Source organism: Camelus ferus, chromosome 16 (genome assembly GCF_009834535.1).
Source record: "Camelus ferus isolate YT-003-E chromosome 16, BCGSAC_Cfer_1.0, whole genome shotgun sequence".
In the NCBI taxonomy this organism is placed as follows: domain Eukaryota; kingdom Metazoa; phylum Chordata; class Mammalia; order Artiodactyla; family Camelidae; genus Camelus; species Camelus ferus.
In genome coordinates, this window is record NC_045711.1 from 50,170,744 (window position 1) to 50,189,169 (window position 18,426).

General features: G+C 41.6%; 3 pseudogenes; 2 read left to right on the top strand and 1 right to left on the bottom strand.

Moving 5' to 3' along the window:
- LOC102504571 overlaps positions 1-18,426 on the bottom strand; it is a 117,917-nt pseudogene that overhangs the window by 69,997 nt on the left and 29,494 nt on the right.
- On the top strand, positions 12,164-12,972 carry LOC102507046 (annotated as a pseudogene).
- Positions 13,595-16,686, top strand: LOC102507297 (annotated as a pseudogene).

Below are 18,426 nucleotides of genomic sequence, written 5' to 3' on the forward strand. Positions count from 1 at the left end.
TTTTCTATCTGGCTTCAGATCACTTTGGATAGTGCTTGAAATCAAAGCTTTCAGACCAGTGGGATGTGAACTGCCTTTGCCAATGTTTTTGAGCCTTCAACTGTGTGTGTATCCTCCCTTTCCCTCCAGCTTAATCTGTCTTTATCTCCCCATTCATTCTGACCCCCTGCCCTTGCTCTTCCCTTCTCTGACTTCCTAGCTTCCCCTCCACCTCTAGGTGCATCCTCCCTGGAGCTCAGCCTGCATTCCTACCCACCAGCCAGTTCTCTGCCAGTCCCTTCCTCTGCAATGCCATTTCTTCCATTGACTGGGAAGCTCAAATCAAAAGTCACCAAACTTTTTTTTTTTATTTGATGACCAAAAGTGATCAAATGAAAAGTCACCAAAAACTGGCAAAAATGGCCAGAATCAACCTCAGAACGCTGGAAATTTATGTCTCAGTAACCATGTTTCCTACACATTCCTACGGCCAGGACTTTACTAACTCCAAGTTAAGGGTGAAACCACTAACAGAAAGGTTCAGGCTGTTCCCTCTGGCTGATACGTTCTCCATATCTTTCTATTCTTTGGGGCTTATTTATTCAGATGATGGGTATTTACTGAGCACCTGTGCTGTACCAGACTCAGGAGTAATGTTAGATTTCAAAAATAAGCAAGATAGGCATCTTCTCTGCCTACTCTTAGTGGTGCTCACAGTAGAATGGGGGACACAGGTAAATAGATGGTCACAATCCAGAGTGACACATGCTCTGATGGCGGAAGCCCCAGGGGCATGAGGGGCATGAATCTGAGTCTTATGTGAGAGGGTAAGTAGGGAAGGCTTCCTGGAAGAAGTGACATTTAAGCTGAAACCTGAGGTTTGGCTAGTCTGGTGAGTGGGAGAGGGAAGACTATTCCAGCCCAAGAAAATTAAGATGGGCAAAAGCCCAAAGGTGAGACTATATCTGGATCTTTTAAATAACGGAAAGTATAATTGGTGCATGTGCTGTGGCGTGGAAGAGAGAGGCCTATGAGGAACTGGAATAATTTATTACAAATGCCAGCATGATCAAGAGCCTTTGGGCCATGTTAAGAAGTCTAGAGTTTATCCTGAGAGGAATGAGGAGCACCGGAAGGATTCTTCAGCTGGAGCAACAAAATCAGATTATGACTTGTAGAAAGCTCATTCTCTCTGTAGTGAGACTAGATGGCAGGTGTGTGTGCCAGGAAGCAAGGAGAAAACTTCCTGGATCTAAGTGACAAATGATACTGTCCTCACTGATGGCAGCTGGGACCGAGGAAAGTGGGTAAACGGCAAGAAAGGGGTAAATTTCAGCTATTTTGAGAAGGTACATTGCCACAATTTGGTGGTATTTGGATACACACAGGGAGGAAGAAAAATGGGTCAATAATGATATTCAGGTTTCTGGCCAGATGAGCTATGTAGATAGTGGTGATAATGATTTCAACATTAGATATATTTTTACCAATTGGAAATCCCCTTCTCCAGTAGCTATGCTTTTTGAAGTACTGGGAAAATACACTAAAGAATATTTAACCATGGACTCTCAGAATGGATTAATGTCATAATGTCCACACAAATACCACAAGAGTTGTGCAAACCAACACCTCCACCCTAGCCCCTAAAATACAGGTATTGGATTAATACTTATATAATAAAGTTAAACAAACAAACAAACAAACCTCTTCTCCCATTGCAAACAAATTGTCAGTTTCCCATGCCACCAGGCACAGGCATTTGTAAATATTCAGGTGAACTATATGAAACTGCCATTTTTTGGTAGGTCCCAAGCAGTTGAATAGCAAAGATTTCATCTGATTCAACCCCGCACTAAAAAGAATCAATGTAGGCATATTGCATAATTTTCCAAGTTCACAATCCAGGGCTCACTAATCTCATTCAGTTAACCCAACTTTCTGCTTACAGACAAAAGGCATGGGAAAACCTGACCAGCGTATCAGAATTTTTCCTTCTGGGGTTCTCCCAGCAGCCAGAGCAGCAGGGGGTTGTCTTAGGGCTGTTCCTGTCCATGAACCTCGTCACAGTGGTGGGAAACCTTATCATACTGGCCATCATCGCTGATGCTCAACTCCACACTCCCATGTATTTCTTCCTGGGCAACCTCTCCCTGGCTGAACCTGCTTTGTTTCCACCAGTCCCCAAGATGCTGCCCAACCAATGGGTGCAAAGCCTGGTCATCTCATATGCAGAGTGCCTATCACAGCTGTATTTTTTCATGCTGTTTGTGATGGTGGAGGCATTCCTCTTGGCTGTCATGGCCTATGACTGCTATGTGGCCATATGCCACCCACTCCATTACATCATGGTCATAAGCCTTGGTCTCTGCGTCTTCCTAGCGTCTGCATCCTGGATCATGAATGCCCTCCACTCCCTCCTACACACACTCCTGATGAACAGCCTGTCCTGTGCAGCCCATGAGATCCCACAGTCCTGTGAAATCAGCCCCCTTCTGAGTCTGCCTGCATGGACCCCTTCATCAGTGAGCCGGTGATCTTCACTGTAGGGGGTCTTGCCTGGTCCGTGTGCTTTTCCTGGTTATCTCTTATGCATCCATTTTCTTGATGATCCTGAAGGTCCCCTCAGTGCAGGGAAAGCAGAAATCCTTTTCCACCTGCAACTCCCACCTCTCCGTGGTCTCTCTATTCTTTGGGAGTTCCTTTTGTGTTTGTTTCAGTCCCCCCTCAATCCACTCAGCATAGAAGGACACAGCTGCTTCAGTGATGTACACAGTGGTAACCCTGATGTTGAATCCATTTATCTATATTTTGAGGACCAGAGACATCAAGTCTTCCCTGAGAAAGCTAATTTGGGCTAGAAAAATTCATTTTCTTTAGTGGTAGTGATCCCACATCCAATACGGGAGTCCCCATGCAATTACATTCACCACACGTAAGCAGTGAAGATTGTGAGAGGGAAAAAAAGTGGAGACCTCACTTCCAGGACCTGTGATCTGAACTTGAAATATTCATGCCTAAGCTACAGGACTGCATCAGAACAAACCCAGCATCAGGTCAATATCATTAGCTTCAGTTCTTATAACCATAATGTTCTAAAATTATAGCCATCCAGAATTATAGAATAGTAAAGGATGTGCTTGGATCTTCTGAAATAACCTGGGATAGCACATGACCCAAACATGGGAGTATCTGGTTGTGCTACTGTATGTAGCCGAGAATAAACTCCAGGGCAAGATAACTTCCCACCACCACCACTGTTACCTTGGTGACCTGGATCCCTACCAACAGTATTTTAACACTGGGACTCCCCAGGTCTGTGAAACCCCCCAAGCTGAAAGAAGGCTGGGGCTAGGAAGGGTTTGATGGGGTGGATTCTTTAGATAGACCTACTGTAATATTTTACCAGGCATCTAAAGTCTTCATTCCTCCTAACACACCTTTTCACTTGAAACCTTCATTTTTATCTTTGGGGAAATTTTTTCCAAGTCGATCTCATCCTTGCAGCACTGAAGCTTACCACTTGGCATAATGCCCGGCACCATTAAGATGCGCTAAAACCCACTGGCACGGTGGCGATCATAAAAGTTAGGGGTCAGGAAAGGATGATTTTATGAGCACTTCAAATCTCTTACTGAATGACTGAAATGCTCCTAAATATTCTTCCACCCCAGTCTCACCATTCCATCTATTCTGCACACCACAATCAGGTTAATCTTCATAAAATATGATGATATCGCCATGATCACAACCCCATTAGAAATCTCCAGTGGTTTTCTACTGCCTGCAGAATGAAGCTCAAACTATTTATCCTGGCACTTACGCCCACCATCATCAGTTCATAATTTATATGGCCCACAGGTAGCCCACACTGTCCTATATATCTCCCAAGATTAACTCCGGCCAATGTTTGCATAATACATTGATTATCGTTGATGGTTACTAAAAAGTTAAGTCAATAAAAGTTGGGGCAAATACACGTACAGTAAGGTACACCAAAACCAGTTCGATTTTATAGGAAAATGAAAAGTATGATATACAGGGTGAGATTTTTCATTCTTGTCTGTTTCCCTCTAGGTATCTGGCTGTAAACTTCGATAACATTAGATTGTGATTCCTGTAGAAAATATCTTCTCTGGTGAAAATCAGTTGTTGCTAGCTCACCTGCTTCCTATGTGCCTTACAGTAAGCTGAACTGCCTTCTGTCGCGGAAAGATAATACAGCAAAGTGGCAGGCAGCATTAGCTCTGGAGTTAGACCGAAGCAAGTTCAAACCTTGGTTTTGCCACCTGTAAGCTGTGTGGCCCTGGGAAACTACTTAACCTTTCAAAGCGAGTATAACCTACCTTATGGTGTCACTGGGAAATTTGAATGGGATGATGTATGTAACACCTTGTTTGTGATAAATTAGATATGCATGTGAGTGTGTAAAGGTTAATTCCTAGACTGTAGTACATTTTCAATAAATGTTAGCTATTGCGGTGGTAGTTCTTGTTGAAACTGAAGGTGAGGAAGCAACAGGTAATATGAATTCACTCTCAAACACTGCTGATAAGATATTGCCTACAGTTTGTACTGTGAGACCAGGAGGCATCCTGTGCTTAAATCATTCTTCTGGAGAACATTGAGGGATTTAAGGTAGGATTACCTACTTACTGGGATTCATGCGCAGGGAAAGTTTTAGTCTAATTTTCATACCATGCTTACTGGGTGCTTAAATGTGATTTACCTACTTAAATATCCAGGTTTGTATCACCCCATATTTCCTCCTAATTCACTGCTGTCAATGTGATGCATCTTTCACTGTCTAATATTCACCAATAATTTCAGTTCTACCTTTTAAATTGTGTTACTCTTTCAAATTTATATTTTGTATATGTAATTTCCACTTAAGAACACAGCTTTTGTATTTGTCATAATTATACCTTTTAAGGTGTGCCAATACATCCCTACCCCACAGTTTTGTCAAAGATTGTTCCACTGTATTGTTTGAAGATTAAATCATATTTTTAATATTAAAAATATCATTTCAACAATCATTACTTTATTGTGATTTCTTCTTCTAGCCTACATTCTTAAAAATAAATACATCTACATAGACTACAGACAAGTCTTGAAGCTCATGTTCCATACTGCCAAACTGCTAGCAAATAAAACTCTTCGTGAAGGTCTCATCAGTACTGCTTCACTGTTGTTATTCATTTTACTAGCTTACTAAATATATAATATAACAAAATTATTAGTAAAGATGACAGTTTCTCCGTAAGTACTGAAAATGGAAAATTATTCCTATTATCTAGGGTTACAGCAAATTTTCTAAATCATTAACTTATCCTTCATACTTCAGAGCATTTAATAAAATTTTACTTAATATAAAGTTTCCTCAAAAAATGAAAAATAAAACTATCATGTGATCCAGCACTCTCTCTTGTTGGCATACATACTCAAGACATAATGAAATCAGTACCCAGGAGAATTCTGCACTCCATGCCACTGCAGCACTGTTTGCAGGAGCCAAGATGTGCGAAGCCAATGGCAATCATCAGATCTACTAAACCTGTAACCTGCCTTCACTGATCAAGTTTGCTTTCATTGTTACTACAAAAAACTGGCATGTCCTCCAAGCGTCACATAGTCTAAACATTAAGATGTTTGCTTGAGTTGTTTTTCTGGAACGTGGAGTCAGCTGTGTCCAGTTCCAACTCTGGCCAGTTAAGACTGATTGGGACCACCACCCTCCAACTGAACATGCGTGAATGTTCAACTGGTGAACTTTTGACACCCGAAAGCCATTTTCTGGACATGCGTCCTGTGGAAAAGCATGTAGCTTGGTTGTGTCTGCGTAGAATGATGATTACCTCATCGTTTTCTTATCTCCAATTACCTTCCCCCATGTTCCCCATGCCTCAGCTTTATCCCACAAATATCCCAAGCCCTTTGTCTTGGGGGAGGTGGATTTGAGATTGGTTCTCCTCGCTTGGCTGCTTGGTGAATAAACCTTTTCTCTGCCTCAGACCTTGGCATCTCAGCATTTGGCTTGCGGCACATCAGGCAAATTAGCCTCGTTTCATGACATATGGAAGCAACCTAAGTGTCTGTCGATGCATGAATGGATCAAGGTATTGTGGTACATTACAGAAGAATGTTATTCGGCTTTAAAGAAGGAGATCCTGCCATTTGTGACATGGACCAACCTGAAGGAAATTATGCTAAAGGAAATAAGCCAGACACAGGAAGAAAAACACTGTATGATCGATCTCACTTATAGGTGGAATATAAAAATGTCAAATTCACAGAAGCAGAAAGTAGACTGGTGGTTACCAAGGGTGGGGAGGTAGCAGAGTAAGGGGCCATGTTTTCAAAGAGTACAAAGTTACAGTTAATGTAGGAGTAATGAGTTGTACAGATCTAATGTACAGCATGGTAATTGTAGTTAATAACACTGTATTATATATACTGGAAATTTGCTAAAGAAACAGACTTCAGGTGCTCTCACCATGAAAGAAAATGCCACCATGAAAGAAAATGCCAACTAAATGAGGATATGGATATGTTAATTAGCTTGACTGTAGTAATCATTTCAGTATATCAAAACTTCACATTGTGCACCTTAAACATATACAATTTTAATTTAATAAAAGGCAATAAATACATAAAAATAAATCCAGCAAAAATAATGGAAGACATTTACTCTGAAGACTATGAAATGTTACTGAGATAAACAAAAAAATGGAGAAATGTACCATGTTTCAAGATTTAGAGGACTCAGTATTGCAAAGAGACCCACTGTCCTCCAAATTAATCTAGTTTCAATACAACACAGATCAATATCCTAGTAGGTCTTTTGGGGAAACTGAAAAGCCAAAAGGGAAATGGAAATTGAGAGCCAAAAACAGCCAAAGAAATACCAAAGAATAAAGAATTTAAACCATATAATAAGGCAATGAAAAGATACAGTAATTAAAGAGTGGCATATTGATGCAAGGATGGACAACTAACAAATGGAACAGAATGGAGTCCAGCAACAGATTCGCATAGGTCCAGTCATCTGACTAATGATAAATACAGCAGGGAAAGGATGGTCTTTTCAATTAATCGGACTGGATCAGTTGGATATCAACATTTGTGGGAGGGAATATATCTTGACCTTTACTTCCCCCTAATATCATAATCAACTCTAGATTAGTAACAGATCTAAATGCTAAAGGTAAAACAATAAATTATTTAAAAGTAAAATATAGGAGGCCATTGTTAAAGATTTAGCAAAGATTTCTTAGACAAGATACAAAAACCAATAATTATAAAATGAAAATTGATAAATTGAACTACACTAAAATTAAAATCTTCTGTTCCTCAATCATCAATTGAGTAAAAACCAACTCACAAACTTGGAGAAGATATTCTTTACTGCAACATCTGACAAAGGACTTAGAGCAGCAGTATATAAATAATTACACAGAGGTATAGCTCAAGTGGTAGAGCACGTGCTCAACATGCATGAAGCCCTGGGTTCAATCCCCAGTACCTCCTGTAAATAAATAAATAACATAACACCCCCAAAAAGGGAAAAATTAAGTAATTACAAGTCAATGTGAAAAGACAGATAACCTAATAGAAAAATGCGCTAAAGACTTGAATAGACAATTTACACAAGATATACGCATTGATAATAATCATATGAACAGATACTTGACTTCAGTAGTCATCAAGGGAATGCAAATTTAAAACATCATAAGATGGCAACACACACATCAAAATAGCTTAAATGAAAAGGATGGGAAAATACTAAATCATGTTTTTAAGAATGTGGAATAACTGGACCTCTCATACACTGCTAAAGGGAAGGAAAACTGGGGCAAGTAATGGGGGAAAACGCTTAGCTCTAAAACTAGACATTGGACAGACCAATGATCCAGAAATTCACCTTCTAGGTATACATGCCCAAGAGATATGTGTACTGCACTACTAATAAAAGGCAAAAAAAAAAAAAAAAGCAACTGCTAGCACTCACCAATGAAGAATTGATTTTTTAATGTGATATCCACACAAGAGAATGCTATACAGCAATAACCAATCTACAACCATGTACAATATAGATGAACCTCATATATATAATGCTGAGTGAAAGAAGCAGACACAAAAAAGTACCAACTACATGCATTCAATTATGTAAAGTACAAAAATGGTGAAACTAAATCATGCCATTAGGAACAATGACTTGCAGGAACAACGACTACAGAAGAACATGAGGGGACTTGTGGAGTGCTGAAAATGTGTTTTTTTGTTTTTTTTTTTTAACGTGAGGACTAGTTACTCATCTTTTTTCAGTTTGTAAAAACTCCTACCTAAATTTTCAGGCTTGGTTTTATTTCATAAACATTGTAAATATCATTGTTTTTCATTCTGTCTGATTATTATATTACCTGGAGTCCCTAGATGCCTTTCACCTTCTGGTTCTTGCTCTTGGTATCTTACTTCCTTGTGTCTACTTCTCTTTGGTCTTGTGCTTTATGTTATTTGAAAAAAAATTAATATAAAAAATTTGAAGACTAGGGTGACATTATTTTCCTCTAAACACAGTATTTTTTCAATTGTTTTCACTTGGTATTTGGGGTCATTAGCAATCTGGGCTCATTCTAGTTCAAATTTAGTGCTTGAGATTTTCCACTCCCCTGATGACTCAGAGATAGGCAGGAGCACATGTATAACGTCTCCTTTATTTTTTTAACTTTAAAAATTTATAATTTTATTTGTTTATGTTTTTTTATTCAAGTATTAGTCTTTTAAAATTATGGTTTGTATACAGGAGTAGGAAACTTTTTAGGAAGGCTTCCCAATATGGAGTTGGCTTATCCCCTGTAATTAAGACTCACTTCCCAAAACCCTTTCTTACAGATATTAATGTTGAAGCAATTATCCAGGTTCATCACAAGCTGTCATGGGATTTCTTCCCCAAGACCTCGTCAAAACTGGTAAGTAGGCGTGATGTGCTCCTACTGCATCCTTTTTCTTCATGAACCTGAATCTAAGTATCAATTCTCAGATTCCCTGTCCTCATCAGGGCACCCACAGACTTCCATTCTGTCTCCTCATTTACAAGGACTGAAGATCCAGGCACCAATATTCTCCTTCTTAACTTTAGCCAATAGGACAAATGACTTGAGTTCTGTTTAGAAATCAGTGTCTTAGGGTCCTCTGCTCCCTGACCGAATTTTCATCCTATGTAGGAGGGAACTGGAGGCAGCAGAACCAGGCTGCTTTGAGAGCAGCACTGAACAGAGGGTAAGATCTGGAGGTCACAGGCTCACATTCTCTCTCTTTTCTCCTTTTCTTATCTTCTCTCTTCTCCATGTTCTCTCTCAGAAACATACCCATAAGTTTTCAAAGAGCGTTTGTATAATCAAATTCTTTAGTATTTAAAGATAATATAAAAATTCACCCAACCCTTTGAGTGCTCTATAGGTTTCAAAGTGCTGTCACATGATTCTCAAACCTGCGAGAAAGGCTTCGTGGGTGAGATGAGGTGGCCCGGGAAGGATGTGTGCCCTCTTCAAGGTCAGGCAGCTAGGGAGCCAGCCCAGAGGTACAAAAGACCAGTTTTCCAGCATCAGTTGTGGAATACGTTTCCACATGACCCCACATTCTCCCCTCCCCACCCGGCCACACTGCAGAGGGGTGAGTGTCTCTAAGGCCATTTGACTACACAACAGACTCAGAGCAGTGTCTTGCAAGGTGTAGTCACAGCATCACTAGGTTATTGCTTAAAAAAAAGACTTAGTTCTCAGAACATTACCAGTATTTCAAGGAATGAGCTCGGAACACCAGCTTGCTGTTTTAAAGCACTGCAGTGATTCCAATGCACATTAAAGTGTGGGAGGCACTTGCCTTGAGTGCAAGAAAGCAAAGACATCAATTCCTGAGCGTCCTCTGGCTGTTCCCAGCCCCTTTCTGTGCCTCCTTCCTCCCTCCTGTTAGGCAAATGCTCCAGTGAGCCCTGTCCTCCAGGCAACAGGCTGTGGAAAAAGGTAGCATCTGATAAGGTCTAAGGAGGTGGAAGATCTTTGTTTCCATGGCAGAAGTAGAGGTAGTGACTAGGCGGCTCAGGGTTGGGGTCACTTAGCGAATAACCATGGCATGCTTTTCATTCTTAGGCTATTTTAAGGGTGTTTGTATGGTCTCATGAGCCCATCAATTCCCCTTTATCAGTCAATTCTGTTTTCCTAAAAGATAAGCAGCTTTCCTTTTGCTAGCCTCAAGATTCCACATTTTCTATGTCCTCCCAGTTCTAGGCTAACATAAAGTACACACCTAGTTTGGAACTCTTGGTCAAAGCCTCATCTCTGCCACCAAATCATTCAGTGACCTTGGACAGACTTCTTTAGCTAAAACCCTCCCATAAGTTCTAGGAGAAATAAATGCTCATTTATGGTGTAGAACCATGGGGGAATTAATGGTAACAACAGATGTGGGAGGCTGTACATCCAAAAGGTTTCTAGAGCTTGTCCTAAGGGTTACCCTCATTTTCACTGGTGTCAAAGGACATATGATTACTCTGTAATTTGGATTCTGAATATTAAAAGAGAGCTTAACCATCCACCCACTTCCAGTAGAAGCTTGAATTGGTTCTGAAATAATCGCTCAGCCCATGGGATCATGTCCAAATACCTCCTGTGATGGGGAATTCACTCCCACACCAGCCCCACTCATTGGCAGAGCACATACGTCTTGTAGAAGATAACCTGGATCATCTCTATTTCTCCCCCTTTATTCCCTAGATCTTGACTTGGACAAATCATATCTGTGTATGTGGAAAGCTCATAATAACACGTTCCCTCACTCTTGTCTCTCCTTACAGGTAGCACCAAGGGGCCAGCTGCAAAAGAGTCATCATCCAGGTCACTCCCTGGGGACACAGGTGGGCTAAGGCTGCTCCTGTCTATGTGGAGGGCAGAGTCAGGCTCAGGATGGAAGAGAGACTGGGGCCTCTGATGCCTCTTTGTCTTGAGAGCACATTTTTTCTTACTGGAAGGAGGCAGGAGATAGAACTTTGAGAAAATGGTTAAGATTGGGCTCCCCTTATGTTCCCTCCCATTTAGGTTGGTGCTTCTATACACCAACTTTCATCCTTTTCTCCAAACCCCCAATAGGGTAGGCATTTTCAGTCTTGCCTAATGTGTAGCAGAGGGGTTAGAGTGTGGACTTCAGAGGCAGAAGAGGAGTCTCTCATTCCAACTCATCAGTTCCTATGCGAACAACTTAGAAAACTCATTAACTTTCTTAAGTCTCCATTGCCTCATCAAGAAATTGGAATATTAGTGTCAAATCATGACATTGTGTGGACTAAATACAAGATCTTAGCATTTGTAAAACACTTAACACATTTTCTAACCAAGTAGGGGATAGTTGTTGGCTCAAAAAAATAGTTGTATATGTTAAGCTGGGACTGGGAACCAAACTTCTGACTCAAAATGTCCTTCTCCTGTAGCACGGACACTGGGCAGCTGGGGATTTCACTTTGTTAAGATAATAAATCCAATAATTTGCTAAATGATAGGCCTTCTTCCCTTCCCCCAAGCTTGGAATTCCAAACTAGTTTAATCTCTTAGTTTATTCACTGTCCCTACATCTGCATTTATTTATCCTGCTGCTACTTCAAATTCATCATGTTCCAGATTGAACTTTCAGAACAAGCCTACTTTCCCTGGCACAATGACTGGTTTTCCAAACATTTACATTTTTTTCCAAACATTTACATTTAGCATCACTTACTCATTTAGGCCATTGGACAAATCACTCTACTCCATTTATTCCTCTCAAATGCATGGAACGCCTAACATTCTATACAGCGCAGTTCAAGTTTCATATCTTGAGCCTATGCTGGGTCTGAGGCTGTGCAAGGTCCTGGGATAATAAGGAAAATAACATTGTCTCTGTTTTTGAGGTTCTCACGCTCATGGGAAAAGAGACACTGAAGCAAAATGTGGGATGGGGAAATCATAAAAGAAGATATAGACCAAGAAATAGTAAGTTTCTTATTAGTCTCCTGTCTTTTTGTTTCTCTATTTCTCCTTTAACTGATTAATTTTCCACTAGATGAATAGGTTTTTAATATAACCTTTTAATATAATGATTTTTATACTATATTTTTGAGGGTTTTTTTTTTTTCTCATGTTTGCTTTAGGATCTACCATGCACATCTTAACATATTGGAAACACCTTCAGATTTATACTCAATCACAGTGATATATAATAACATGATTCCTATGTAGGCCTATTCTCTTTCCTCCCTTTTTTGTGCTATTATTATTATAGATATGAAGAACAAAACCATCTCCTATGCAGGGTGTATGACACAGCTCTACTTCCTGGTCTCCTTGGTGACCCTGAACAACCTCCTCCTGGCCACAATAGCATATAACCGCTATGTGGCCATCTGCCGTCCCCTGTACTACACCATGGCCATAAGCCCTGGGCTCTGTATTTCACTCCTCACTTTGTGTTGGACACTCTGTCTTCTATGGCCTCGTCCACACCCTCCTCATGACAAGGGTGACCTTCTGTGGGTCCCGGAAGATCCACTATGTTTTCTGTGAGATGTACGTACTGCTAAGGCTCACATGTTCCAATACTCAGATCATTCACACAGTGCTGATTACCAAAGGCATCTTTATCTTCCTCACCCTCTTTGGGTTCATGCTCATGTCTTATGTCCAGATTGTCAAAGCCATCCTCCGGATACCCACAGCCACTAGCAAGTATAAAGCCTTCTCCATCTGTGCCTCCCATTTGGCTGTGGTCTCTCTCTTCTACGGGACACTTTGCATGGTATATCTGAAGTCCCTCCACACCTACCCCATGAAGGACTCAGTGGCCACAGTGGTGTATGCTGTGGTGACCCCCATGATGAACCCTTTCATCTACAGCCTGAGGAACAAGGACACGCATGGGGCTGTGAGAAGACTCTTTCTGGGAAAAGGCTTTTAGCAGTTGACATGAGGGCAATATTGTAAAAGGGGCACTGAGTGGGCACTGGGAATTTCCTCCTCCATGTACAAAACATCTTGTGAAATACACAGCATTACTAGAACACAGCTGTAGCTCAGAGTAAGTTTATATATCTGTGGTGAAGGAAAGACATATGTGTATGCTAAAGTCCCTGAACGCAAAAGCCTTGGAAATAAAGTCATGTTAACACGAATACCAGAATTTTGTAGGATAAGATCCTTCAATTTACCTGACCACAGTACCACAATGCCACCATGCTCTCTTAAATCCATGTAAATGGATTAAACTCACCAACTAAAAGATAAAAAAATGCCTGAATGGAATATATATACATATTATATATATTTTAATATATAATAAATATAATAAATATATAATAATAATAAATATATAAAATGCTTGTATCAAACAAAGAAGATTTTAAGTTAAAAACTGTCACGAGGGACAAGGAAAGGCATTATATAATAAAAGAGACAATTTAACAGGAAGATATAAATATATGTACACCCAAGATCAGAACACCTAAGTATATAAAATAATATGGACAGATCTGAAGGGAAAAATAGACAGCAAGATAATAACAGGAGGAAACTTCAATACCCCAGTTTCAACAATGGATAGATCACCCAGGCAGGAAGTCAGTAAGGGAACAGCAGGTTTGAAAAACACCACAGACCAGATGGTCCTAACAGACACACACAGAATGTTCCCTCCAACAGCAGCAAACACATCCCCCTCTGCAGCGCAGCAAGCATTCTCCCAAGACAGTACACACGAGGTCTCTGGGTATTAACAAATGTAAAGAAACTGAAATCATTGCAAGTATCTTTTCTGACTACAATGAAATGGGAAACTAGAAATCAGTAACAAAATGAAAACTATTCACAATCCCACTGTAATTAACATTCTTGAATAACCATGGGGACAAAGAAATCAAAAGGAAAGTGGAAAATATCACAAGACAAGTAAAACGAAAACATAACATACCAAAGCTTATGAAATGCAGCAAAAGCAGTTCTAAGAGAGAAGTTTGTAGTGATAAACACCTACATTAAAAAAGACCTAAAAAACTTTACTATACACTTCAAGGAACTAGAAAAAGAACAAGTGAAGTACACAGTGAACAGAAGGAAGGAAATAATTAAGATATAGTAGAAATAAGTGAAATAGAGAATAGAAAACAAATTGAAAAAATTGATGAAACTCAGAATTCATTTTTTTAAAAGATAAACATTAATTAACCAACACTTGGAAAGATTAAGGAAAGAGAGAAGGTGTAAATAAATAAATCAGAAACAGCAGAGGAGACATAATCGATGTCACAGACATAGAAAAACAAGTTCACAAAGGACTATTATAAAAAATTACACATAATTGGACACCTGGAAGAAATGGACAAATTCCTTGAAAGATACAACTTACCAAGACTGAGCTCAGAAAAAAACAGGAAGTATGAACACAGCTATGACAAACAAGGAAACTGAATCAATAATCAAAAAACGACCACTGTCACCACCAACAAAAACCAGGGCCAGATGGCTTCATTAGTGAATTCTACCAAATATTTAAAGAATTAATATCAATCATTTTTAAACTCTTCCCCCCTTCCCCCCTCAAGACGTGAGACGGAACACTTTCAGATTCATTTTACAAGGCCAGCATCATTCTGTGGCTGAGTAGCAACTTGTCCCTCTGGACAGGGCATAAACTCTCCAGTTCCCCAGTCTCCCGCCTTTATTGGTGCCCTTTTGGTATTGAGTCTCAGAAGTAGGCAGTATTTACTAGATTCATGCTAATATCACAAATAGAAAAAACAAAACAATTATGTTTTTCAGGGCAAAGTGAAGAAGAATGGTCCTTTCTGGAAATATACAGTATTTCAACATGTTTAAATAAGCAATCACTCCCCTCGTTCATTTACTACATGTTTCCAGCCCCACTTTCTGCACATTTTTACATTTCACAGCCACCATTCATTCAGCTCACTTACTTTTCTAACCTGAGCAATGGCAACACATATGGACTCCCCACATCCATTTTCACTCCGCTCCCTCCAATCCATTAACATCATCTTAAAATCATTCTTGGCTGCCCCTTCTCTCTCCCTCTTCGGAGACAGCCCACACTCTGTCTATGGAATGTGTACCTACTTTAATCTGAGCACCCAACCCCCATACCTTGTGGCCTTTCTCTTGCCTTTCAATGTATCTCTCTGAATAAATCTACCTTTACTCACCTGTGGCTCACTCTTGAATTCTTTCCTGCACGAAGCCAAGGACCCACACTTGGTGGGGCACGTTGCAGGGGCTCAACCAAAGCCTGGCACATGGCCCTCCTCATGCCCCACAACTGTTTTTCCTGCATCAGAGTGACCTCTTCAGGGCTGAGGGTGGAGCGTGAGCAGGAAGACCGCTGTTATGGAAGGAAGACCAGGTTCCAGGGCTTGGGCAAAGTAGAGGGAGGTGCCCTACCTACCACACTAGGTGCTGCACAACTTCCAGAGCCACCTGCCCTATCAGTACCTGCACTACGCACAGTTCAAGGCTAACTGGCCACAGCTTACACCTTCCTCCAGAGGAACCCGAAGCACGAGCTCACCACCAAGTATCTCAACTACTACTCGGGGCTGCTGGACACCGCCGAGGGGCCCCTCCCAGACTTGGAAGCTCAGCCCGACGAGGCCATCTTCCTCCGGGCTGGGAAGCTCTACAACAGCGGGGTTTCCGGAGCAGCACGGAGGACAGGGAGCGGGCCCTGGCCGAGTACCTGGCCATCTTTGCCCGGTGTCTGGCTGGCTGCGAGGGGGCCCACGAGCAGGTGGGCTTTAAGGACTTCTACCCAGCCAGAGCAAATCTCTTTGTAGAATCCCTGCAGTGCAAGGTGGACTGTGAGGCCAGCTTGACCCCCAACGTGGGCAGCTACTTTGTGGAAAAGTTTGTGGCCACCACTTTGTTATCACTACCGGCAGTTTGCCCACTACAAACTGAATGACGTGCGCCAGGCTGCCTGCAGTGCTGCCAGCTACATGCTCTTTGACCCCGGAGATAGTATCATGTAGCAGAACCTCATGTATTACTGCTTCCACAAGGCTCGCTGGGGCCTGGAGAAGGAGGCCTTCCAGCCCCGGGAGGAGGCCATGCTCTACCACAATGAGACAGCTGAGCTGCGGGGGCTGCTGGGTTTGCAGACATGTACCTGCAAGCAGATGATGAGATGGAGCTGGAGGAGACAGAACCGCCCGTGGAGCCTGAGGACCCTCCATCTGATGCCGAGTTTGGGGGGAGGGCGACTACGAGGAGAGCATCTATACTGACTAGTGGCAGGAGCCAGATGCCAAGGGTGATGAGGCTGAGGCCGGTCAGTGACTTCATCCTAGTGGAGGGGTGGGGATGCAGCCTGGGATGGAGTTTGGAGACAGCGGGATCCATGCCCCTCGCTGCAGACTCTGTGGAGTAGGTGTAATGGGTGTTGGCACATCTCCTCTGGGGACTTCTAGCCTGTTAGCAACCCCCTTCCCCCTTGGTGGAGGACGACGGCAACTTTCCTGAAGCAGAGACCAACTGAGACCTGTTCTTGGGGAACCTCACTGCTCCCTACCCCACCTCCCCTGAGGACAGCACCCAGACACCTGATGGGAATGGGGTGGGGGGCTAATCCCAGTGCTCTCCCCTTTTATTTTCAGAGCCAGAGCCTGAACTAGCATGAGAAGAGGGCCCCCCTGCACCTCTCAAGAACTTGGGAAGCCTGGCCCAGTGGCACCACCTTCACCTCTGGGCAGCAACAAGAACTATTAAACATGTAAAATGGACACAGCTGACCAGGCCGCATCCTGTCCCACCTGGAAGCACTGCTCCCCATGTAATGGAGGAGAATAAATCTGACTCTAAATTGAATCTGTTCTTTTTGTTTGAACCACTGTGCCCTGCTTTCTAGGCTTAGTCTTGCTAGTTCTGCACCTTTTGTGAAACAATGTTGCCTTTAGCCTGAAATATACAGGAAAGTCTATTCTCAGGATCTGACCTTTAAGGATGTTAGCACTTATGCAGAGATGGCAAGTTGCAAAACAGAGAATAATCTTTGTTTTGTTAGAAGTTTACAGGGACACCATGGCCTGACCCACGTGGATGGCTGCAAGAACAAAGAATTCCTGCAGCAAGAAGCTTGCAACAACCAACCAGACCCCCTCCCCTGGTTTTTTTTGTATAAAAGGAGCCTGTATTCTGACTGGGAGAGGGTGGTTCTCCAGGACATTAGTCAGCCATCCTCTTGGTCTGCCAGCGAATAAAGTTGCTATTCCTTGCCACCACCACCCCATCATTCTTTTTATAACTCAAACCTACTCCTGTCACTGTTCTAATTGAAGAGTTTCCCCTTTGCACTGACAGAACATCCAAAATGCTTAACATGACCCACAATACCCTTACTTCATCAGATTAAGTAGCTCAGGGCCAAGCCTCTTTCTACTCCAGGTATACCAGGTATCTCATCTTCTCAGAGACAGAGTGCTCTCACCCAACATAGCACATCATGCTTCCATTACCTGAAACATGCTGTCTCCACCCCACTCCATGTCTTCCCCTAGCAACTCATCCTCCAGATCATTAAATATGGATTATTTGCTCTTTGCTAGATATTAAGCATAGAAAAGGTCCTATGTTCACTGTTGAACCTTAACATCCAAAACAATGTGAGGTGAAAAAAAAATTAGGCCACTCGAGGGATTACTGAATTGCTTCAACAGACATCCAAAATACTGGAGGCTGATAACATCCACTGACACAGCCTTTCCAAATCACAGCTCCCATATCTAAATCCTTTGTACTGATTTCCAGACAGTGCACTGCAGACTGTCCAGAATTTCTCTCCCCAGGTCAGAATACTACCCCCTCTCAAGCTTTCCTATTACATGGCTTAATACTAATCTACTCAAACAACAAAGCTATCATTCTTTTCCTTAAAATTCAGCCCACACAATGTCAATACTGACGTGGGAAGAAATGAGACTGATGGGAAGTTTAGAGATCATGGAAAAGCAAAAAGAATGAGGATGATCTTCAATCTCTTGGACCTAGTCCCTGGTCTCCTCCCAATACCCTTCCCCACAGTGTGATTCAGGGTGGACCAAAAACAAAAACAAAAAAGCCAAACAGGAGGAGCACTTCAGAATGAGGGAACAACATGCAAAAATCAATTGTATTTCTACATATGAGCAACAAACAAGGAGAAACTAAATTTTAATTTTTTTTTTTTTACGATTTACCATAGGATTTTAAAAGCATCAAATATATATAAATAAATCTAGCAACAGATGGGGAAGCACTCTACTGAAAACTACACAACGCTATTGAGATAAATTTTTAAAAATAAAAAAATGGAGAAATACACCACATTCATGATTTAGAGAACTCAGTGTTGCAAAGATACCCATTCTCCCCCAAGTTAACC